This window comes from Numida meleagris, chromosome 1 (genome assembly GCF_002078875.1).
Source record: "Numida meleagris isolate 19003 breed g44 Domestic line chromosome 1, NumMel1.0, whole genome shotgun sequence".
Lineage (NCBI taxonomy): Eukaryota > Metazoa > Chordata > Aves > Galliformes > Numididae > Numida > Numida meleagris.
In genome coordinates this window covers 40,834,083-40,860,142 of record NC_034409.1, presented here as the reverse complement: position 1 = coordinate 40,860,142, position 26,060 = coordinate 40,834,083, and the positions used below count along the sequence as shown (strand labels likewise).

General features: G+C 37.7%; 1 protein-coding gene across 11 annotated transcripts in view; it reads left to right on the top strand.

Moving 5' to 3' along the window:
* Positions 1-26,060, top strand: part of PPFIA2 (PTPRF interacting protein alpha 2) — a 209,645-nt gene that overhangs the window by 30,382 nt on the left and 153,203 nt on the right. The window lies entirely within an intron of this gene.

The following is a 26,060-nucleotide window of genomic DNA, read 5'->3' as shown; positions in this document are numbered from 1 at the left end:
CATACAAGATAATTCTTAATTACCTAGCAAAAGCATGTTAGTTTTGCTCATCTGTTTTTTTTTCATGTTCACGTCCTACCTCCGCACTGACTCTTCTTCAGGGAGGTTACTGTAGTGTGTACATAAATTCCTGTCACAGCTGATTAAAGGTGGGTTTTACATATTGCTAGTGATTCAAGACTTCTGCTTTTTCAGCTGAAGCCCTTGTGTTCAGCTGCTCACAAGTAGCAGAAGTCAGCCTTTCAGCCATAGCAGTTCTTTCTCCAGAAAGGAAAAAAAAACCCGGAAACTTCCACCTCACAAACTACTGGCTCTGTCTCTTCCCTGCATCTAATTATGCTATCTGTATATCCATACTGCAACCTTACTGATGCTGTGTACTTTGTCCTATTGGTAGAACACCTGTCAGCTGTCCAAGAGCTGGCAGGCCTTTAGGCAGCGAAGGGCACCATCCTGTGCCCTGGTGGTAGGGGTGCTTCACTGAGCTCCTGCCACTTTTTGAAACCTTGTTCTCTTTTCTTTTTTTTCTCTGGGTTTAGAAATTACATTTCTTGTACTAAAGATCAGGGTGTCTATGCTGACGTATTTTCAGACATTTTGTGCCATTTTAAAAGTAGCACTAGTGGTTACCAGTACTGCAAAGCTTACATCTGGGGAAGACCTCTACAAGGCAAGTCATCCTGCAGGCTCAGTGAGGCCTGGAGAGCTTTCCTGAAGTCAGCTGCCGAGTCAAACACTGGGAAGGCAGTGTTTGTTTTCGTGGGTAAAATGAACCCAATGAGCTAAAGCTGTGTGATACTGTTCAGTAGGTATGAGAGTGCGTACAGCGGAAGAGAGCTGACTCCCTTTCTGTATTTAAGCAGATTAAAAAAAATTTCTTTTGCCTAAACACAATTTCTTGGTTGTCTGCAGAATCAGTAAGAGTCTGCTTCTAGAAGTGTTTGTTACAACCTAGCTACGTTTTCAAGCAGCTGCAGCTGTGATTAAGAGAAATATAGCAGTAAATCAGCCTGTTAACCCAGAGCTGTTTAATTTTATTTGAACACTTCTAATGGCTTTAGTAATCTAGTTTCATAATATAGTTTTATTTGATCTGAATATACTAATAAAGACTCTTATGTCTGAAGACAAGGGAAAAGCAGCCAAAAAATGATGGTAAGGGGAGAAGATAGTTATGTTACCTATATTTTCATGATGCATGTATTAGTGTTCTTTAAACCTACTGATAAAGCTGTGTGAAGAATGTAGAAGTGTTTTGTGAAGTCCATATTTGCTGTTTATCAACCAACACATACTTAGAAATGAAGCCACTGTTTTGACAGTGAATTATAAAGGCTGAAGTTTTAAGCTCATTAAAGTACATTAGACATCATTAATTCATATATGATGACCTTCTGAAGCTGATGTGATTCCTTCTGTATAAAATTAAATACGTTATCTAGCAATTGGTAAGGTAAGGCACTGTGAAGGTTGGTGCACACACAAAAAAGTAAAAAAGGAACAAGTATAGTATGCCACGAATTTTTTAAAAGAAATCCATTTTCAGCAAAAATGTTTTTGATAAGAACAAAATATCCTAAACAACCTGAGATTTATCTAGTTGACTTCACACAATTTACAGTAAACCCATCCAAGTTAAACTCATTATCAGTACCAAAAAAAAAAATCGAGTAAAAAACAAGTTCTGGCTACAAAACTAAGAGCTAAGTATGAGGTATCTTGAACAACTACTAGAAAAGGATTTGTTAGAAAATGAAAACAGCCTTCCAAAATATATCAATATTAGGCAAACAAGGTAAAATTAGGTATGCTTAATCTAAGTATCGACTTCTATTTTTTGTTGTAATAAAATACGAGAGCAAATAAAATGTCTTCTACTATAGAAAAATTACAGCAAAAGAATTTTGAAAAAATAAAACTAAAATCCCTTTTATAATTAATTGAATATTGTTAAAATTCTTATTGCAAATTGAGATAATTCCTATGCATCCTTTAATTGAAAGGAGCTTTATCTCAGATTTCTTAAGAAAATAAATTACTCAGTGCCTTCCATATGTCATTTCTCATTGAATAACACCTACATGGCTCATGCTGCAATGCTGTAGACTGCAGGGATGCTCAAGATTGAAGACAAGTGATCTGACTCAAAAGGAAAAAAGAAGTGCCTTAAAGAATAATCCAGAACACTTTTACTTTCCTCATGTTTACATGTTTATATGAGGAAAGATGTAAACATTCTCCATGTGGTTGGGAGGGGATTTTTTGGTTTTGTTAACTAACTGGTCCCTCTGGCCATGAAGGGCATATGGCTGCTTGAAGAAAAGAGGAAATCCTTGGTATTGCCTTTCTCTGGGAGCAGGAGGCCATGCTTGTCTTCTGGGGGTGGACAAGCACTGCTACTTTCTGGGCTGATACAAATGGCATGGGTTTTCAGTTGGCTGTGCAATCACTTAGTACGTAAATGAATCACTCAGTATGCTTTCTTTCACCAAGAAGTGCCCAAGCTTTCAGATGCCTCTAAACAGTTAAAAATGATCATGCTAAAAAAATGTAAGTTCTCCCAGCTGTTGACCAAGAGTGAGATTTGGTTGGTTTAAGGCTAAGTAAATGCTGTACCAGCTTTTCATTCTACGGGGAAGAAGGGGGGGATTTTATTTCTTGGGTAGTTTTTTTGTTACAGGTGTCTGTAGTGATCCATCACTTAGAGGAGTTTTTTGTTTGTTGTTATTCTTATTAGAAAATTAGAGAGTGTGGTAATGCTCCAGCCATGCTGTGGCTTCCAAAGCAGGCTGTCTGAAGTCCCCAAAGCTGCAAGGCTTAGGTGCAGTCACATGAGTGAGCACTAACACAGAGGTAAAGTTAGCTAGTAAGCAATGAGTTTAGGGAACAAAATACAGGGTTTTCAGATCCAGCAGATCAGCAAGTACCTGCAGAGTAATCCCTGAAAGAATTTTTGCTTGTGTGGTAATGCAGTACAAATAGTGATTTTCTTGCTAGGCTTTAGATGTGCATGCCTTATGCCTGGTTATTATTTCACGTGCATATTCAAGGAAGTTGTGGACTGTCATTTAAACCTTGCCCTATGTTCGTGTTTTACTGCTTTGTGTGTCTGGTCTGGTTCAGCATTTTCAGAATCCTTATGTATTAAACCAAAATCTCAGTGAAGTCTCTTGAGGTTGTTATTTTTGGTTTTGTTTTGCTGTGTTCTCTTGTTATGTGCATGTTTGTTTTGTATGGAATGCTAAACGCCTTGTTTATTTTCTGACTAGGGATTAGCATCATCTAGAGTAAATGAATGCTTTGAATGAACTGCTGCTGCTAACAGTGAGAAGGATCCTAAGCTCCAAGTCTTTAAACCTTTTATGTGAAGGGATCAGTGGGGATTTTTAAGTTGACTAAACTGATGGAGATTACCACAGCGAACAACCCCTCACGTAGCTGAAAAGGGCAGGCATATGCTTCAGACAAATGAACTTCAATTAAGTAATTGGAAGGGAGTGCTGAGTAAAGAGTTGCAAAATGCCATATGAAAATGATCGTGAAAAATTGCATAGAACTTCTCACAATTCTAGCTGGAATTTCATGTGCTAAATATTCTGGCTGTTATGCATGATAAACAGTACTTTCCCTAATTTCTTTGGAGTGCTACTTCTTAATTATAAATAATATATAGATTATATGCATTATATAATTGGGTTAAACTGTAATTGAAAAAAATATTGCTGAATTACCTAGGTAACTAAAATAAGTATTAAGATAATGCTATGTGTACATATAATAGAACCTGTCTCAGGTGGATTTTAGGAAAATTGTTATTATGAAATCCTAATTTATCCTCGTTTCTGTAATGGATTCATGTGAATTTATTGTAATCTGATTCCAGGTACTATTGCAGGGCATACTTAACTGGCAGTGATGCTTTCTTCTAACTCTAAATTGGAATGAGCACTTGTACATTATTGCAAGTACTCAAGGCTTTTACAAGTTGTTTCCTACTCCTGCATACACATCACAAAGTTGCTCAGACCGCACTGCATCCCCAATGCTCTGGAATGTTGGATGCTCGAGAGGGGTGGAGGTGGGGCTCTGCACAACACCTGCTTGGTGAAATGCCTGCTCACATCCACTGTATTCTTCATGAATTGTAGGCAAATATGGGCATACATTGCATGCGTACTTTGTATTTTGACCCTCTTGTTTCTTTCTCCCTAATGTATATTTACTGAATAAAATAACACTGTTTGCTGGGGAGGGGTTCTTAAGTTTTGGTAGGGTTACATTCAAGTTATTAATCCAAGTGCTTTTCTTCACCAGCGTTCAATTATCTTCTCTAGAAAAAAAAAAAAGCAACAGTAGGATTGAAAGTGGAAATATAAGTATCTGAATGGTTTTAACTTCTTCAGAAACTACTCAACTCAAATTCTCAATTTGAACGGCATGTGATGAGGTTTCTTTTTTCCACACAGGATGGAAGAACAGTTAGTTTTTATTATGTTTTAAGGAGTTGAAATGAGTTTTACTATACAGTATCAGAAATTCTATTCTCAGCCTCCCGAACTTCTGAGATGTAGACTTAAATAGGCAGGGGAAACCCTAGGCTGCCCTCTAATGGTACTTTCACCAGTGATGCAAGGACTGCGCTTCTAACCACCTGGTAACTACTGCTCTGCAAGTTACACAAACCATTGCCAATAATTACAGTTCTTTCATATTTCTGCTGAACAGCTGTAAGAAAATGTAATTTTCATCAAATGAACAAATGGCTGAACAAGTCTATGGCAATCTTAGCATTACAGATTTCATGGATGGGAGAACAGTTTTCACCCTTCACAAATAGATTGTGTATAAATACTTAATTTATGAAGTAATAAACTCCTGGAGTGAATTTCATTTTGTCACTGCACTGCAATTAGAGAATATCAGGAGAATGATTGTGACTGTTCCTTTTCTGTACCTTGATGCATGTTAGGGCTGTGAATTTGCATCAGCTGGAAATCATCCCTAAATTAGGGAAAGAACATGTTCTGGTAGGACTCCAGGAAGGTGCACCTGTGTGCAAGGTTTAAAAAGGGTCCAGAAAACAAAAGAGAACCTAATTCACTTCAATTCTGCTGTTTCACATTTTTGTTTGTTGGTTTGGTTTTTTTTTGTTTTTGTTGTTGGATGGGTTTTTTGGGGAGGGGGGAGGATAAGGAGTAATTTAGGGGTTTTTGAGCTTTGTGAGGAGAAAACCACTTCCTGATGGGAAATGTCCCTGCAATACACAGTAAGAGGGCTTGTTTCAGCTTCCAAATCAGTAAGATATTCCTACTTCATTTTGTTACTTAAAAAAAAAGAAAGGGGGGGGGGGGGGAGGGGGAGGAACTGATTCAATGTGACCAAATGTGGTGTTGAAAAAATTATGGTGATGCTGGCTGATGGCACCAGCTTTTCAGCATTACTTAAGATAAGTCTGAAGCACGTTACCCTCCCCAAAGCTGCCTGATGGGCTGGAGGAGGCATGCTAGATTGAGCCAAGGCTGAAATTCAGGAGCAGCTGTGTGATGCATCGTGATCCCTCAGAGAATCAGCATTTCTAATGAGAATTTAGTTAATTCACTTGCTCATTCTTCTGGAGGAACAAAGGGTGCACAGCAGTGAGGTGCTTAGAGCAGTGTTTATGCTGTGCTCACTTGCAGAAGCAGTGAAATGAGACAAAGAATAGTTCATAAGCGCCGACCCTCTTGTGAAGAAACACTATAATTTTGTAGGTATAAAAGGACCTGTCCTGTAAATGCTTAATCCTGTGTGGGACTTTGATGCTTTTCCCATGCAGCTTTTGGGGGATTGTAAACCATGTAATTATCAGAAAATCAAAAACTGCAAGTTCCTGGAACTCAATAATGTGCACTGTGAGTACTTCTTCCAAAGTTTTCCCTGAATGAGGATCATCTCCCCAAACTGTTGCAAGCAGCTGATGCAAGTTAGATTTCTGTGGATATCAGAGAACTAAGAGCTTCTCCAGGAGTTCAGTTTGATGGGCTCGGTGCTTTGTGCTCAGTGTTTCAGTGAGATAACAGGGTGGTATTTGCAATGCTTCCACTGGGTGTATGATCAGCGAACAGGCTCCTCAGGACTGAAACAGGGTCCACCTGCCCTGGGGGTGTGCAGCCTCTGAACCTGTAGTAGGAGCTGCTGCTATCTGTACTGCCCTCTCCCATTTCCAGAACATTGCCTCAGGGTTCTGCTCTCCCCTTTGCATTGCCAGGGTATTTGCTGGGCTGATTTATCCACTGCTGTAGCAGAAAGCAGCTTTGTTTTGTTCTCCCTGGCAGTTTGTTTTTCACTGAGTTATAGAGGAGTCCAATAATCAGCAGAGGTGCAGGCCTGGTGATCAGCACCTTGGTAGGAGGTGGGACCTACCCTTCTGGATGTGTAGGCTCTTGGCAGCTTGTTACACCTACTGAAACTGTTTTGAGTTACAGAAGTGGCAGAAGATCACATCTGGTGGGGATGCAGGGCAGTTTGGTGTCTAACTACAGACTGTGTGCAGCCAGGTGGAGTTGGTATTGCCCTCCCCAGGCAATCAGTGAGCTTGTTGTTTGATTCTATCTTTGGCAGTCTTGCGCTCTGCCACTCTCTGAAGTTCATCACCTCTTTCCAACCTACACATGTTCTTGAACCTCTAAACTTGTGTGATTTATCAGGTTGTTGAAGCTACTGTTTGGGATGGTGTGCAGAAATCTTGATTAATTCCAACATCATTATAATTGGTTTTATAAATGATACTCTTTAAAACTTAAAAATAATTATGGAGCATAATTTACACTTTGAAAGAGCACATAGCTCATCATAGTGAATGAATAATACATTTACTTGACCTGAAGCTTATTTCAGTTCTGGTGCACTGACACAGACAGCTTCTAATAGCTTTTATGCTCTATGCAAATTTTTATATCAGTGAGCTTTGGGGTAGTTTTTTGTCTTGTTTTCATGTCAAGACTCCCTAGAGGATAAAAACTGAAAAGAATCTGAGGCACCTCTCTTTAAAATTACAAAGTAGTCTCCCTATGCCTAACTCAGACTCACAGGTCTGAAATTAAATTATAATGAAACCATCCTCTTAGTCTTCCTCTTACACAAGCTAACTTTGGGTTCCTATGTGTCTTTTTTTAGCAGAAGATAAACTAAGACTTTTCAAGTATGTGACTTGAATAGATATATTTTGCAGATCAAGCCAACTCATGAATGCTGATATTAAAAATACCACTGGAAATCTGCAGTCACGGAAAAATAAAAGAATAAGGAAAAGCTTTCTATAATTATACACAATTGTCTTCTGTTGGCATCCTGTGATGAGACAAAGACAAATCTGTTGCCTCCCTTCCCAAATACAATCATAATCCATCATTAGATCTCCCTAACACTCTAAATATGTGTGTGTTTATTTCATAGTAGAATGCCTGGAGCCCCTGTTTGTTCATTTTGAATATTGAATTAACAGAATATTATTGTAAATCATTCTTAGCCTGCTAACAGTCAGTTACACCTATATGTAGAATCTAATGAATCAGAATCATGAGCAAACTTTATGCCACTTCTATGAACCTAGGCTTTTAAGTTTATTGATGCTATAGGGACACAGGGAAACTCCAGTTGATCCAAGCCTTGTTTTTAATTTCCAGAATAGCAATATTTAATCTAAAATTTTTGTACAGTAAAATTAATTCTACATATTAATTCTCTGCATTTTTCTTAAATTGGCTTTGGAATAATCAACTCCACTGCAGTGGCCTTAAAGAAAATCTATAACTTGTAAGCACAAATTCAGATTTTAGTTTCTCTTGCTAAATAATTTTTGTTCTAATATATTAATGCATAATGTATTTATGTGATCAAATACTATTCTGCCCAGTACTTCTTATATTTTTGAAATAAGGCCATAATTCAATAGAAAACTGAGGAGCAGATCTTTCTCTGTTCATATATAAAGTGGTTATGATTTTGATGCTTATTTTCTGGGTGTAATGTAATGAGTTTTTACTTTTATCAGGAGAGAAGTGCACTCACTTGTATAGCAGATGGATGCAATTGCACTCAACTGCTATTACTCAGAGACTCCATTGGAGATGTGTAGTTGCAATGCAAACAACTCTCCAGAAAGATTCCTGGTATCCCAGAATCACAGTTGTGGTTTTTTTGACTCAGTGTGCTCACATCCACTGTTTGGTCTCCATAAACATTCAGCAAGTGTTGATGAATGTCAGTGGGTAAAATTTTTTCCCTATAGACGAATTCACTGCCAAACCTTTGCTTCATATGCACTTTCTTGTCAGACGCCATTTTGTCAGAGTGCCCCTCTGCTGCCATCTGTCACACAGCAACAAAATGTGACACAATATTGGCGGGAAGGTTCAACCTCTACTGCCATACCACCAGCATCCACCTCTGACATTGTGGGCAAATGTGATAAAATAGGAGACGTTACTTCAAAGTGGTCCTTGTTTACTAGATGAAAATAACTTGGTTTTTGCCTTTGTAAATCTTGCTCTACAGGAATGCAGGCTTTGGATGCTAAAAAACTAGTATTCAGTTTTTATTAGAGACTCCATTTTCTCCTAACATTTCTCAGTTATATCCCTCGCTCTCAACAACAAAGCTCTTAATATTCTGAAGTTGTGTTTTCTGTTATATTGTTAAAATTAACTGGTAAGATGTATGAATCTCTGTAGCTTATCTGTCAACACAATGGGAGGACAGATGTGAATTAATGTAATCTTTTTCATTCTGATGCTATTGTATAGTAAAGATTAGGCTAATAATTCTAACATTTCCCCTGTTTTGGTGTTTATGACACGAATACACTACAGGACTTCCTATTATTTCCAGATATTCTAATATGAAAACAACAGGTAAGAGTGTATGTGTGTGAAATGTGTTTATTAAAGTAGCATACAAATGTAAATAATTTCTAGTTCAATAGTTTCTTCAGTATCCTTATATTTTATTTGCATATGCTGTGTATGCAAACTAGATGTAAGTACTACTTCACTGAAGGCTTAATGTAGAATGTAGCTGATATTAACCATAGTAAGCATAATTTGGTCATCACACACTCTCCTGTCTTGTTTGGATATAACAGAATATATTTTAATTAGAGGAATTACTCTGTGTGGAAAGAGGGAATTAGACTCTTAGATGTTAAGACTAGGCTAGATCAGTGTATCCATGAGAACATTAATAGATCTGTTATGATACTTCTTTTCATGTTAGAGGGGTGTTGTGTGTATTTATAGGTTACATCTCCTGAATGGATATATCTGGCTTGAGACAGATGGGCGAGTGGGCACTCGGTACCAGCTTTAAGGAGACAGGCATTAAACAGCCAGATCTTGGCTCCACTGTTATTTGCACATCTTGTCTCCTCTTAGAAGAAGTTGTAATTCTTAACCACGTATTTCAAGTTGCTAGCTGTGGCATACAGTTGTTTTTCAGAAAGACACTTTTACACTTCATCGTTAAGCATTTCTTATAGACAAATGAAGACCATTGTTCACAGATACTCAAAGCAGAAGTTATAATTGGATATTGAGAATAATATATTAAATGAGGTTAAGGACACAATACTGAATTCAGTGATTCTTGCTGTAGCTTTGTATATGGGCTTCAGAATGAGTTTAGAGCATTATATACCTTTAGTTAATGCTACTTATAGTACACAGGAAGTGTTAATTCTTCTACTTATATTTAGATACTGTTGTTAACATCTTTATATTCTATATATAAAGATATTTCTGCATTGTTATTAAGTCTGTGTGGAATAACACAGAGGAATGATGGTAATGTCTTCAGTAGAAAGTTATTTTCTTTGGTCTCGGCTGAGGATGTGGTAATCTATCAAATGCAATTACTAATAACAATTACTAGTAAGCATGGTTTAAGAAAGTCCTGCGTCTCTAAACTGCAAGTTTATCTGCTTGACCAGCTAGCCTGCAAAATGTGCTGTTAAACCCACCACTGTAACATGTTACATATCTTCACTGCTTCTTCAACTGACAAGCAAACACTTAAGGAAGAGGGATATGGTGGGACCAACAGTGCACACACTAAGTCAGTGATCCATCCTTTTTCACTTATTTGTTTTACTGCAAGAAAACCTTTTGAGTGCTAGTATAATTAGATTTATGAAATATTTCAGTAGTGATTAAATTTCTTCAACACATTTCTTAAATGAGGCATCTCAGAATTTCCTGCACCAACATATTCTCTTTCTAGCATAGCATGTGATTAAGGCTGAACTAAGGAAATCAGTGCTCAGTATAACTATCAGCTTTTCTTTTCTGAATCCGAATGTCAGGATTAGGGAAGGAATCATTCACCTCCTGAAAGCTTGCTGTGCTTGACATGCTGTAGGAATGTGTTTAGGACTCAGGGTCTGAATGAATACAGTAGCCAATCTGTAATAAGGAAAAAGTTGTCTGTGTTTTAATGATCATAAAGAGTGTAACAAGTTTGTAGGAAATGAGAAGTAATAACTAACAGAACCATTCCTGCCCTATTAGTTATGTCCTAATTTATCCCAGTACTCATCATTTTCAACAGCTCATTGTGATTTCAGTTATTTATTTGGTAAGGTTAATGAAGCATGAATCTGAAATGGACTTTAACTTGGTCTTGTCTAAAGACCAAGAAGAAGTGGTGCAGAGAAAGTAATGGACAGATTAAATAAAAAACACAACCTACTTTGTGATGTGCTGGATGTGGTGCTGGATATAATAGTGCCTTGTAACATCAAAGTATTTCTAGAACATCTCTTGAACATATCAGTTTCTTCTTGCCAGGGAAAATCCAATTGACAGAAATAGGTAAAGAGCAGCCTCAGATATTTTCCAACAATGATAGGAAAGGAAGCAGCAGGACTGGAAAATGAATAAAAGAACTAAGGCGCTGATCTGTGTCTCCTAAGCTAGTGTTCATTTCTGTCATACCTTGTAATGGCCACTAAGTATCCAACATCTTGGTAACTTTTGCGTTCTTCTGAGACCTCAGAGAGCAGACCAGTCCCTTCAGCCTCACTTGAGCAGTCAAGTTCAGCCTATCTTCAGGCCTTACATGAATGGAAAATCAAGTCAAGTTGATACTGAATGCACTTAATGCATATTCAAATACAGTAATTTAACAGAGCATCTCAGTTCTGCCATAGAAGTATTCTGTCCACTTTGCAGTCCCTGAGAACCTTCAGTGTTGTAGGTTGACCTGGGATTGCAGCACAAGGAGACCTAAGTATGTAAATTGCTCTAGCTGTACATTTTCCTTCATCTGGCCTTGATTAGGAATGAACGAGGTCCTTGAGGACCAAGGGCCTGTTTTTCATTTCTGCACTTAACAATGCAGATACTTCTACGCACGTATTGCAGACTTTGTGTGTGTCCCAGTTTTCTCCATTACAAAGCATAACAATGTGGCTTCTTCACATTGTATTTATTGCTGCAATATTGCTCGTTTTTCTGTTTGGTGCAGATGAGATAATTCATAGAACCAAAAAGGCAATTGATGTATGTGAGTAATTTGTTATCAGCAATCTAAAGTTGTACAAATGAAGACCTTTTAACATTACAGTTCAGATGCAAGGTACCATAGGCACTGGAAAGATTTTTCTGATAAGTAGGATGAAATAAAAGCAGTTTACGTCAGTGAAATTGTTAACTCAACCCCCTTTTGAACACTGTTAGGGTGGTTGTTTTCTTTTTCTTTTCTGCTGTTGTTACTTCTAATTACCCATATCTTATAGTTATTAGAGTAGGTTATGTCTTGACTCAGCTATTGACAAAAAGATAACCTATGCTTTTGTTGAAAGAAGAGAAAATGTCCACTCTGAGAAGAAATTCTGTCCACAGCACAAAAATTAACTACTTTTACACAATTATTTCCTTCAGTTCTCCAAATCACTGGTTTTGAGGGTCTTCCACCTGGAGATGGAAGCAAGAGAAGTGCAGCACAGCTTTCTTAAGGAAGAATAGTGAAAATAATGCAGAGGGAATAATGAAGCCCTAAAAATAGACACAGCCTTATAAAATTCTTGTACCATCATAACTTTCCAACTCTACTGACAGGCACCTGATACAGAGAGCCAGAGTTCAGACAAAAGGTTCCTTTTCAGCACAAATTGCAAGGAATGCCTTAATTTTAAGAAGTATTACTGCATGTTTCTGAAGGAGGAAGTTCAGTTGAATGCTCACCTATTTAAGCTGAAAGATCAAAAGAAATTTTTCATGTGGAAGTTGAGGAAGTGAAAGAGACAGGACCAAAATCGCTAGCTAAATTTGGCCTTTTGCACTCACAGTATGGGAGTGTGGGATTTTTCTGTCTGTATTTTTGAATGATCTTGAATTATCTCTGCTCTGTGAAGGACATCTATATAAACAGCCCCTTCTCACTCCACTGATCTGTCCCTTGCACGCATTCTGAGTCATACACATGCACTTCAAGGATGACTATTTTTTTCTGTTTTTCACTCCTCTGTAGAACTGTAATATCAACAACACTCTAGGGAGGGGAGGTGCAGCTTATTCCGCCTTGGACAGCATCATCATTAGCACTACCTCCATTCTCATTTCAAAATATTCATTGCTTGTGGTCACCAAGACAGAAATTACAGTTTCTGACTTCCAGATTCTAAGGCCAACCTGCATGTGGTGGACTTCTGCCTATTTTACTGAAGTGTTTGTCATAATAGAGTTACTTTTCAGCAACTATAATGGTAATCATGATGTCAACTGCCATACCATTTGTAAGAGAATTTTTAGTCACTTTTCTTTGTGTTTTTTTTCAGAAATCAGTACAGAGAAAATGCCCCAATCCAGCACTTAATTTTGAAGAAAACAATTTTAAGTAGACTTTATAATCTTTGCCACTATTGGCAAAATTATACTTGACGATTTGGGGTTTTCTGAGCAATTTTTATATGAAATGTGAATTAAGTATATAAAGGTGAAAGAGTTTATAGCCACACGCATATATTTTCTGGATAGCTTGATTGAGGTGCATCATTTTCAAAAGTCCGCAAGAATTAAATTGTTCTTGTAGTGCTGATACTGTGTGATGTGGTTAGAGTTCAGAAAGTCTAAAGATGTCTTTAGAAATACTACTATTGTGGAAGTCTCATGGTCAAACACAGACATTCAAAAATGATCACCAACCTGGGAATGCTTTATGTTTACTTTTTTCATACTGCATACTCATAGAGAATGTGGAAGAAAATTACACATTCACCTTGCTTCTTACTTTCATACTATCTGCATTAATACCAAAATAAAAGTGGATTAGAGGAAGTTAAACCTTAGGAAGATTTTCCTTGGGAAGTCCTGCAACTATCTTCCTATTTACTTACTTACCTATATGTTTAAATAAAATAGAGATATAAAACTGTATTTATTAGTAGCTTATCCCTTCAGAATCTGATGGAATTGAAAGACTTAAATGATTACAAAGAGAGGACGGCTGGGAAATAGATGGTTATTAAATATCAAATCTAAATCTGTCATTTTGTTCTAAACATAAGAGGGTTAAGTAAGCTGCCAGTAGCACTGTTCAATTAAAAACGGCTTATATCCTGTAATTTTGCCATTGAAGTGTGCCTATTTGACTTAATTTTGCAATAAAATTGTTCCGTTAAAAATTCTTGTAACAGCATATGGACAGAGCTTTATGTTAGTCAAGCAGATGCACACCAAATTCTAATATGGGCTTAAGGAGATACCCTTTTAACAATATAAAGACTTAACCTATATTCACAGCTGGGATTTTCATGAGGGTTTATCCAGTGAGGTATTAGTGACCACTGTCTTGTAGCATATTAAATTTTTTTTCTTCGGATGTATTCACATTTGGATGTATTTCTGAAGTTTGTCAGAAATACCCTTTTTATTCAGTTTATGTATGTATGTACATCCAAATCAATCACAGGCAGTGAACAAGTGCTATGAATGCTTTCTGTCTAATTCAGAACTATGCCAGCTGTCAAAACTCCTTTTGCCCAAAGTGTTTTCCAGTCCTGCTCTAAATGAATCTAAAAAGCAAATGATGGGATTTTTAAAAGTAACCACTATGCCTATACATCTTATAAATTTGTCAAACAGGGTGCCATTCTTAAGCTTCTGAGAGAGAGAGAAGTGGTCACGGGACATGTGACATTAATGTGCTGACTCCTCTTGACTTGAACTTTAGTTGTTACTGTGGGAATGTATTTGGTTTGCTGTGTGAAGTATTGTACACAAAGTGTGTACGACCCAAAAGTATAGGTAAGTCAGGTTAGGTACTTTATTGTGGGGTTAGAAAATTCTAAATCCTTAGGAAGGGTTCCAGGCAATATGGGCAGCATAACAGGATTCACCAGTTTTTGTCCTTGGTAAATCTCTTTTAGACATTTCAAGAGAATATGAAGTGTAAGGAGTGCCAATGCATAAGAGTCATGAACCTAATGGGAGACTTCTAAGATGTTTAAGTTGTTTCTGGGCAGAATGATTTACAGTATCTGAGGAAGAGATGGACTGATGTGGCAGAATAGCAGCCACTGGCAGAATAGAAATGAGAAGAAAAGATAGTTGTATTTTAACAGGAAAAAAAATGTGCACAGTGAAACTAAGATACAGCTATGCAACCTTCTCTGCCTTAAGAAAATAAAATTGCAGTTTTGATGATAGGCCTTTCTGTTCATGCAGATTAACCTTTTGCAGTGGAATTCTGTGCATAATGTTTTGAGTTTGATTTGTAAAATAAAGTAGATACTAGCTTTTTAATTTGTACTGTTGAAGAGGTTTTATCTTAGATTAGTTATGAGTTATTCTGAGCTTTGAATGTGTGTCCAGAGAAGGTACTAGATATGTTGGATAGCATAGGCATAATATACACAGGGTACTGGATATTTATATATATATTGTTTTGGAAGTCCTCATAGAATCTGTGCTTCCTAAAGTTTTTTTTTTTTCATTTAAAGGTATTGGGTTTTATTCTGAGAAATAAAATGACACTATCCTGCCTATTTTTCAGGTTTAATACATTTAATACATTTTGATTTTTGGTGGCAGAAACTCTTCTCTGTATGTTGGATGCTTATACAAAGGACTCTTCCTATTTTTTTCCCTGTCCAAACACATTCCTGAGGTCTGCAGTTATTTAACTGCTGCAGAAATGCAGAAGTGAAGCTTTCTAAAATGGGCAATTGACCAACAGTAATCAGCCATGTTCAGAAATGCTGCCTGCTGCTCTGCCTCTGTCTCATGATTTTACAGATCGCTAATCTGCAGGATCCTTCTTAATCCATTCCTGCTGCCTTTCATTTGTAAGCATTTATCATAAGGTTATACCTCATATAAAGACCTTGAACTTACTATAAAAATGTTCTTTACAAATATTATACATTCAATATTGTGACATAAAATTTGCACTATTTTTAACTTCAGGATTGTTATATACTCTATGTGGTATATACACTCTTCAGTAGTAGTGATACTACTTAGAAAGTCTAATGAAGGATGAGGTCCCATTGTTGCAGGGGGAATAGAAATGTAGGCATGGCTCCAAAGACTGCAATGTGTAACAACTTGATACACAAAATTAAGAGGCTGCAAAAGAGATGTAAAAGCAAAAGACAATACACTACTACATAAGACATGTAATGCTTATTGTACTTGCAAGTAACATTTGCAGCCTTCCAGGTTTTTAAAGCATTTTGCGTGTTTCACAATTGGATTAATTAGCAATCAATGTCTCATTTTCTAGAACCATAATCTGTACTCAATAAGCAACAGTTTAGGAAAGACAAAATTCTGACAGCAAGCAGTAGCAGAGGCATATTTTAGAAAATAAAGAGCAGAAGGTTTATTACATATTCAAAAACGTAATGAAGCATCAGCAGGTGAAGATGTGACACTTAACAGCCATCAACCAAATATTAAAATGTAGTCATCATTCCATCTGACTTTCAAAGTGTAAGTAGCCTTTTCCATGTGGGTATTTAGCGTTGAGAAGTGGCATGGAAATAGGTATGCATACATATTTGTAAATACCACAAGGGTTATATCACACGCAGACACTTTCAAAATGTGTTCTTGGGTTTCTTCACTCCAAGTTCATTTGAAATTGATTTTTTTCTAAACCAGCACATCATCCTAAGACTGGCTTTAGACTGTCAGAATATTGATTAAAGCACTGTGTCCTCATGTATTTGGAAAAAATATCCTATCCAAAAGGTTATTTTTCATGACCTTGTGCTGACAATATCAAAAGTTTTGGATGTCTAGAAACAATAGCACATTGCTAATTCCATGGAAGAGTCCATGTTCGTTTCAGTTCTTGGGATGATCGTTTCATGTCTCTCTTAAAAGAAAAATAACAAACTGGCAGTACTGCTGGTAAGCTGAACTATAGTAGTGCAGATTCTTCTGACAATTAGAAAAATGCCTATATTCTTCCTTGAAGTATTCTGGTGAATACTGCTACATATTAGCAGGGTATTGTTTTTCTGCTGTGAGAGTTAACAAAACTTCAGTAATGTGTAAACACTGTGAAAGAAAAATTAGCTATCCCATCTGCTTTCCTCTGACTAACATTTCTTCCGTCACGTGTATAACACTAGGCCTCTCTGATGGAATTAAAAATAGATAGCTACAGAAGGGCTCTCATCTCTTCATTGACACTCAGTCTTTTAGTCTTACAACCACAAAATCACTGGAGTACCAGACACAACCAGGCATGCATATAAAAATCTGATTGTTAGTAAATGCTCCAGTTGCATAGTTTGTGTATCTGATCCTGTTGGGAAAATACTTTTGAGGAAATTATATTTGGAGATAAAGTGGTGAGGCTTATGCAAGTGGGAGAAAAGAAAGCGGTTAATTTAAATTCCAGAAGACAGCAAGAGGGAGAAGGTTTCATTTGTTCTGGCTCTCGCAGCAGCCCATCGCTGCAGTATCTGATCACCTCAGAATCACCATAATAGTGACAGTGAATAACTGATCTTTTTGTTTGGCAGCACAGCAGAAAAATGACAGTATAAACCATTCCATTCTGAGGTATTAGTGCAATATGTTTTGTTTTCTTTCCTATTAATAACAACTGTCAGAAAAGAAAGAAAAAATGAGATGTTTGATTGCGAAGCTGTTAGTTTGAGTAATTTAAGTAAACTAAGGGAAGTGTGATATGATCCTATCTTATCTGTCATTTTTGTGACTGTGACATTGATCCAGGATCAGTCTCCTAGAAGATGACACCAGCAGCCAGGCTGTTCCTTGGCCTGTGCTGATCTCCTGGTTTTGATACTGATCCATCATGTATAAAACAGTAACAACTGAGTCAGCCAGATATAAGAATCCAGGTTTGCCATTACTGTAGAATGTACCCCAAGTGATACAAGAGTCAATCTCTCTCAACAAGTAGTTAAATCATATGTAAAGAGGAGTAAATCCAAAAGAAGAGATATGAGAGAACTCCAAATATTTTTGTGAACTTAATTGTTCAGGCAGTCACTTGAAAAGTAGCAGAATTTAGTTCCTGTCCATCTTCTGAAAATAGAAGAGACTAAATTTGGTATGAGTTTCCTCCCTACTGTATGACTCTCTTAGCTACGGCTGTACACTGACAAGGGGACCTCTTATCTCACAGTGGCAATGTTCTTAAGTCATTAAGACAGAAGCAGAGAGACTCTTGCAGGGTGACTGTAAAGGACAGAAGGCATGAGGGCATGCAGCTTTAGTGTCTGATAGTGTGATAACCACAGTCATAATGTTATAATCTTCTTTTCTAAATAAATAACAATATAGTAGTGCCTAACATAGGGTTTCAAGTGTATTAAAGCTTTTCAGTCTTAACAGAAAACCCAAACCATACACGCGGATGTGGGGAATTGAAGATGCACAACCAAATACACACTCTTAAACAAATATCCGTGTTAAGTATTTTGGTTTCACCATACATGTAGGGTTGTCTCAGACCCTGTGTTGCTATAAAGATAGGTCCAACAGAGATAATAGCTTCAAAGATATTTAAAAGATGGATGAAGCAGAGTATGTTTTCAAAACACACTGACCTGAAATTGTAGCTGTGATTTCTTTAAAATTCTTATTGCAGGAATGTTTGGTTATTTATCTCACTACATACTATTTAATTATTCAGTACTGCCTAGGGATGCAAAATGTCTTGAAAATAAGCTTTTTCCTTACAAATGCTTGTCACCACTCCCATCATTATGTTTGAGACAACTGGATGTGTAAAACCATGACGCTGTTAAGATTGCATTGAAGGGAGCAGAGCTGTTCTCAGCTAGAAAAGTTGGTACTTCTAAGTTTGCATGACACTTATAGCTAAGGCTATCAAATCAGAGCATTTATTGAGCTAACATGTGTCTCTGTTCCACAACAAACACTGTGATAATGACTAAAACAGACACTCTTCTGTCTCATATATTATTAACCACATCCTCTGCCAGTGTTAATTATGTATTCCTTCAATACATGTGCATAAGACGTATTCAAAACCACTGTCTGGAGAGAAAGTTAACTAACAAATGGTGAAATTCTTCATAGGTTTGCTATTTTGATATTTTTAAAGACAACATACTGTATTAAAAACACTTTATCAAATGCAATTTAAAATTTAAAATATTGGTTAAATGTGGTCTTTTTGATAGCCTTTTTTTTTTTCTGAGCTTATTGCCTATGACTACTGCTACAATTTTAAGTAACATTTCAATTTTAGAATAACATAGTTTTTGTAATTTAATGTCCTGCACCAAAATTGCAAGAAAAAAATGCGGAGAAGTTTGAGATTTATCTTCCTAGAAGCTATGCTAAGGCACGTGGAAGGCAGGGAGGTAATATGGGAGAACCAGCATGACTTCAAATAGGCCAAGTCCTGCTTGACCAACTTAGTGGCCTTCTTTGATAGTGTAACCATATCAACGGACAAGGGATGAGCCACTAATGCTATCTGTCTGGGCTTCAGTAAGGCCTTTGACACCCTACCCCACAACATCCTTCTCTCCAAATTGAAGAGAGATGGATCTGTTGGGTGGACTGTTTGATGAATGAGGAACTGGTTGCAGTATCAAACCCAGAGAATGGTGGTCAATGGCTCAATGTCTGGATGGGGATCGGTGATGAGTGGTGTCCCCCAGGGGTCAGTGCTGGGACCAGTGCTCTTTAATATCTTCATCAGTGACATTGACAGTGAGATAGAGTGCACCCTCAGCAAGTTTTCAGATGACACCAAGCTGTGTGGTGTAGTAGATACACCTGAAGGATGGGATGCAATCCAGAGGGGCCTAGACAGGCTTGTGCAGCAGGTCCAGGAGAACCTAATAAGGTTCGACAAATCCAAGTGCAAGGTCTTGCACCTGGGTTGTGGCAACTCTCACTACCAATACAAGCTGAGAGATGAAAGGATTGAGCACAGCCATGCCAAAAAAGACCTCAGGGTACAGGTGCATCGCAAGCTGGACATGAGCCGGCAATGTGCCCTCACAACCCAGAAAGCCAAATGTATTCTGGGCTGCATTAAAGGAAGCGTGGCCAGCAGGTTGAGGGATGTGATCCTGCCTCTCTGTTCTGCACTGGTGCGACCTCACTTGAATTACTGCATCCAGATGTGGATTCCTCAGTACAGGAGACATGTGGACCTGTTGGAGTGTGTCCAGAAGAGGGCCACAAAAATGACCCAAGGGATGGAACGCCTTTCCTGTTAGGACAGCTGAAAGAGCTAGGGCTGTTCAGACTGGAGAAAAGGTTCCAAGGTGATCTGAAAGCAGCCTTTCAGTATCTAAAAGGAAGCTACAGGAAAGAAAGGGACAGACTCTTTAGCAGAGTCTGTTGTGTTAGGATGAGGGGAAATGGTTTCAAACTATAAGAGGGTATATTTAGGTTGGATATAATGTAAAAGTCTTCTACAGTGAGGGTGGTGAAGCACTGGAACAGGTTGCCCAGACATGTGGTAGATGCCCCATCCATGGAGATGTTCAAGGTCAGGCTGGACCAGGCTCTGAGTAATCTGATCCAGCTGTGGATGTCCATTCAAGGTCAGGCTGGACCAGGCTCTGAGTAATCTGATCCAGCTGTGGATGTCCGTTCAAGGTCAGGCTGGACCAGGCTCTGAGTAATCTGATCTAGCTGTGGATGTCCCTGTTCATTGCAGGGGAGTTGGACTAGATGACCTTTGAAAGTCCCTTCCAACTTTGAGCATTCTATGGATGGATGGGAGAAGAAATTCACGAAGGCATCCTAATAAATGTCTTTTCCATATACACCAAAGTGAGAATGATTAGAGTAATACACCTTAAAATCAGTTACATTATTAGTGATTGAAGATATACTTAGTTGTACTGAGCCCTCCACATTCATATCAGTAAGACTAACCTCAGGAGTGAGCTGTTCTCAGAATTCAGGCCTTTACAGAACTGTAAACCTTTGGTGCATTTTCCAGTGGTCAGTAGGAATTTGCTTGGGAAACATCTGTGCATATGTGTTGTGAGTTTTGGAATGTGTCTGTCCTGTGCCCAGTTAGTGCTTCCTCTGGATTTCCACCCTTGGGACTGTGATGCTCTGAGTCTCTCTGGTGAGCAGACTTGGCAGCTGTGCTACGGTTAGTGAATGAAAAGAGAATTACCTCTGTCTCCCATCTTCCTCCTCCTTATCAAATGCAATGAGATGTTTGCAGAGCTTTCAAAAACATTCCTTTCAAGGAGTATCCTTAGCTTAATCCTGTGAGTTGGTCAAGCCAGGACTATTCATCCACATTCTATCTCTGGTGCATGCAAGCCAATGCAACTTAATTTAGACTGTAGTGAAAAAGTTACTTGAGTCATGTCGGGTTCTACTAAGTGGAATTACTTTGCGTTTTCCATGTGCCAAGAGCAGGCAGTCAATCTACACTGCCTCTTTTGGTAAATTTACTGTCCTCTGTATGTTTGCAATTATAATGTTTCCTGCAGTATCTTTATATATGCAAGATGTATTTTCTTTTTTCACTGCATGTGGAATTGTGATATTGTAGATGACAAATTTTGCATTTTAAATCCATTTGCAACTGAAACACAAAAAATCTTAGAAGAAGGATTTGATATGAATGAAATTAGCTTCTTTCTCAGTGTTTTCAAGCTGAAGTTTGCTACATTTGAAACTTATAACTCTGTTAGGAATGCAGCATGTTATATTTTTCATTGAAAATATGACTGTCACCATTCCTCAGTAGTCTGATTGCCTGGAGATTCTCTGTCTTGGGATGCAGCCTTCAAAAATAGCTAGCAACTCATTTGGTTTTGCTTGAAATGGGAACTCAGCTCAGCTTCCCTCTGATGGAGATATGGTTATCTCCTGTGCCAGCCAGAAAATCCAGTGTGCTTGGCATCCACTAAGGTTTTCCTTTCCCATGTCTTCCTGTGGGCGGTGATGACGCAGCAGTGGTAGGAAAAAAAAAGCTTTTCAAAGCAAAGTGTTGTGTTTTGCCAAGAAAAATGGAATTAAATAACAAAACTCCTTGTCTATGCTTGGCATTCCTTAATGAGCAAGACTGAGGTCTGTTTGGCTAAGAGAGATGACTGTGCTATATTCAAACCAACTCAGTTTAGGCAATTGACACAAATGTTAAGAACTACACTTCAAAATACTGCCTTCTTCTCTGGTAAGTCAGGAACCTTGAGCTTTTAACTGCAAGTACTCTTAATTGCATTTAATTTAAATGAGGTATGCAAAGAATTCAATTTCAGATTCAGGTACAGATCTGGTGCAGATTTTGTATCACAGCTGCTCTTTACTGATCTGCATTCTCTCTTTTTCTTCTCTGTAGGGCTGTTTTTTCAATTGATTTGGATATTTTCATAGTCATAGAATCATTAAGGTTGGAAAAGACCTCTAAGATGATCCAGTCTAATGGTCAACCCATCACCACTATGCCCACTAAACCATGTCCCTATCTGCTACATCTACATTTGATCTCCCTTTTTCCAGCTGTTGGAAAACTTGCCTTATTCACTAAGCTGAGATCTTCATTACATCATGATGGTTTGCTCTGTGTCCTAAGGGGATGCTTCTTCTGGAGGCTATTAGTTCGTATCTTTCTTTTCACCTTCTTATGTTTTATAAGCAGTTTTTAGCTTAAAAAAAATATTATTGCAGCATACTTAACATGCGGATAAAATCATATGATAATTTATTGTTAGAGTTGCCAACTTTTCAGTGACAATATGATAAAAAAATCATATATATTTTTTAAAAATGTCAGAAAAGTATATTTCTTTTTCCTTACTCCAAAATAAGGTTTATCAAATCCTATTTTTCATTATTATTAGAAAATGTTAGTGCTGTTATCAAACTGTCCTGGTTCTAATCTGGATTTTTGACCCAAATACCTGTTTTGCAAACTAGATTCTGTCTTTAGTGATAGACATTTGTCTAAATCTGCTGTTGTGGTGTATTCAAAAAGACTGTTTTTGTCTGGATCTGTAGTCTTTCATGTTGTTGTGTGAGTGAATCTGAGGAAAAAACAAAGCCAATATTTATCCAGTGATGCTTTGATGCTAATTCTTTGGCTGTCTGAGCAAGTGTTGCCAGGGTAATGTTTTGTATTTTTATTATATTCTTTTCATGGTAATCAGTGAAGTGAGTGCTCTTCAATTCAGCATTTTAAGTTGTGCTATAGTCTCATGATTTATATGGGCACGATAATGGTTGTTATACCATTATACCATATTCAGAACAGCTGTATGCAGAGAACAGCTGCACGATCTGGGGTATCAGGATATCCTTTTATTCCTGGACCACTCTGGCTACTGCTGCACGTCAGAGACTACTGGAGCTGCAGCAAATGAAAGAAGACTCGTGGACTTCTTTCTGGCTCATGGACCCAGCTGTCATTTACTCCAAGTACTAAGGCTTGCCAGACAAGTGCATAAAAATATTTTATAGATAATTATTGTAAGGTAGTAAGACAAATTAAATCTTGGCTGATGTGATATAGCCTAATTTTAAGGAATGCTGTCTGCATTTTGTTGTTGTTTTTTTTTTATCTATTATATTTGTTGCTTTAGTTCCTTGCAAATGGAGAGATTTGCTTACAGTAGAGAAACTCAGTAGTTTTGCTTTTATGTTGATGGTGTGGAGGGGGTTGGATTTTGGATTTTTTAAACTTTTGGGATTCCCATGTACAAACACATTACTTCCGCATCCTGGTGCAATATGAGAAAGCACTGCACCTGCAGGTTAATGCCGTTAATTCATTTTATATGACACAGATATAATGCACTACTTTTCAGATTCTTTCAGGAGGAGACTAAAATCAGCCTTCTGTTTTCCCTCTTCCTCACTTATAGCATCTTAGTTATTTTCACTGGAAATGCTTCCAACTCCTCTCTGCTGATATCCTCCACCTATGGGCTGCATTCCCAAGGTGCAGTTTCACTGCCCGCATCTGCCATTGCTTACGGCTTTTTCACATGACATTAAAGTGAAGCTGAACTGACTTCTGACATCTGGCCATTGCCCTAAATTGTTATGAACAACTGAGAAAAAGACCAAATACTTGTTAATTTGTCTTTGCTGCTGCTTGGCAGCATCATAAGCAGCCTCAGATCCTGAAACTGTATAAATCATGAAAGTAGCACTGCATTCTGTATATTTATTTGGTATTCCAGCATCTTTTGAGGACTCAAAGGATTTGGGGGTCTTTAAGGGAAAGAAGTACTACTGCTGCTGAACTCTGTGGCTTGGGCTTCAAACTCATCAGGAAAAAACAAAAAGGCATCCAAACCAACGTATAAGTATCCCAAGTAAAATTTATTTATATACATATTAATTGTTCTGACATTTTTCTAGTAAGAAATATTCGCAGAGCTTACTTGCACAGTGCCAAGCTAACATGATGGCAAGTTCTAATAAAATTTATTTTAAGTAATAATTATTGTAAGACAGTAATAATGCATATGATGGCCCTGACATTTTCAGGACATATAGTGTCGTACCATCAGGGAGGGAAAGAGGCAGATTGCGTATAAGCTGGTCCAACACAGTAACAGTAAATCTCCCAGGAATTAGTAGTATCATACGCCTATCTCACTCATATATTCAATAGCAAGCTGTGTTTTTTCAACTATGTCTCCTCTAGAAGGATATATATTTAAAATAAACCACCAAATCGAGTACGGTTCTACTCAAATATCTACTTCTCTGTGTGCTTTTTTCTCTTAGTGAACATTTTTCTCTTAGACTGTGAGAAAAATGAATGTGTGACAATGTTAACTGTACTTATTGAGCTTATAGAATGAGGTTATAGTTGTAGAAGTGGTACTTAACCTGTAGAAAATAGAATATTAAATTTCATTTTGTGGGATCTAGGATTTAGGCTGTTAATCTCAGCAGACCTATTGTTGCTGGAATTAGAATGGGCAGAGCTTTAATGAAAAAGCCTCATTGCTCTTGCATTGTCGGGGAACAGAGAGCTTTTATGTACTTTTTATTTTCCTCGTTAACATTGTCCAACTCTGTAGTTTTAAAAAAAAAAAAAACAGATTTCCTTCTTTTCTCTATAGCCAAATTAAGTAGGTCAGAAATAAATTCACGTAAACACTACATAGTATTAAAATACCCACAGGGAAATCATCATAAATGAAAGCTTAATTTAGGCTTTGTAATAAATTTTCTCTGAAAATACATATATAATAGATGATGTAAAAACATTATTGTGAACCAGAACTATACCTGTGTGCTGTCTAAAGTCATTGATTGGGACATTAAAAAAGAAAAGAGCACTGAGGGAGATCAACAGTGTCACAGTCCTCAATAAAGGCATCTGTGCTTTACTCCTCATCATCTTTACCTGTTAAGTTAAAGCTTGAGAGAACTGTTCAGGGCCTCCCTAATGTACATGGATTGCTGGATTTGGGTGGTCATATTCAAATGGAATAGACATGTCCAAGGGTCTTCCATTGACCCAGGAGAGCAGAATCTGTCTCAGGAGTGCAGGAAGGCACCACATTCTGTGCTCACACATAGGCACCTTTTCTTCTTCCTCATCCTGCTTCCAGGATACCGGGAGCAAATTTTCCATTTGTTTCCAGAAAACTCGATGTATGGTCACAGGTGTTAAGGAAAATCAGGGATATACTTATTACTATGAAATAAAACAAAAGAAGACATTGTTTTGTTCTACCAAAAAGGTTTTACTATTTTTATCCTACTTAAAAAGTCTGAGGAATAGGAACAGCCTTTGAATAGGCTTCACCTCACTTCTGTGGGGCAGGCAAGACTGTGCTGCTGCTGAAAATGGCTGTGCTGTCTGCAGGAGTTGTACGCTTAGAATGGGTCTACAGGAAGCACAATTTTCAAATTAGAACAAGTATGATTCACTGTATTTTAAACACATTTTCAGAATTTTGGCTTCATTTTGACTTTATGGGAGTATTGAATCTCGCTGTGAACCATGCCCCATTCTTGAGATTTCTCTTTCCCATAAGATCCGTGAGGTTATTGAAACCTGTATAGGATCCTCAGGTACACTCGAGCTTTATCAAAGCCACATCACACAGAGGTCTGGTCTCCTGGACCACATGCACAGTTCAGAATTGTTCTTAGCTCATCTCCCTAAATGAGGTTTGTCTCGTTGTAGGGCAGGCACGCAGGAACTGCTGTGTGTTCCATCCCCTCAGCCTGGGCTGAGGTGGGAAGATGTGTTGCTTCTGTATGCTGTGAACATGTCTGGCAGCTGGGTGATTAGAAGAGCAGGATTAAAGCACTTCAGGTGTATTTGCTTGGGGTTGTTGGTTTTTTTCTTTTTCTTTTTTTTTTTCATTTTCTTTACCCCTCTTTCCTTCTTTTCAATAACAGGCATCAATAAAATGACTTGGAACTGCACCTGGAACATAAATATCAAGCTCTTCATGCTTCATTGCACACATTACACCAACTAGAGGAGTAGTCAGTGTGATTTTCACAAAGTTTGTAAACCAATTAGTGCAACATTCCAAGATGTATGTTTTTATATGGTATGAATTGAGCTTCCCCTTTATTTTCTACACTTGGAAAAAAAAATGTTTTGTAGTT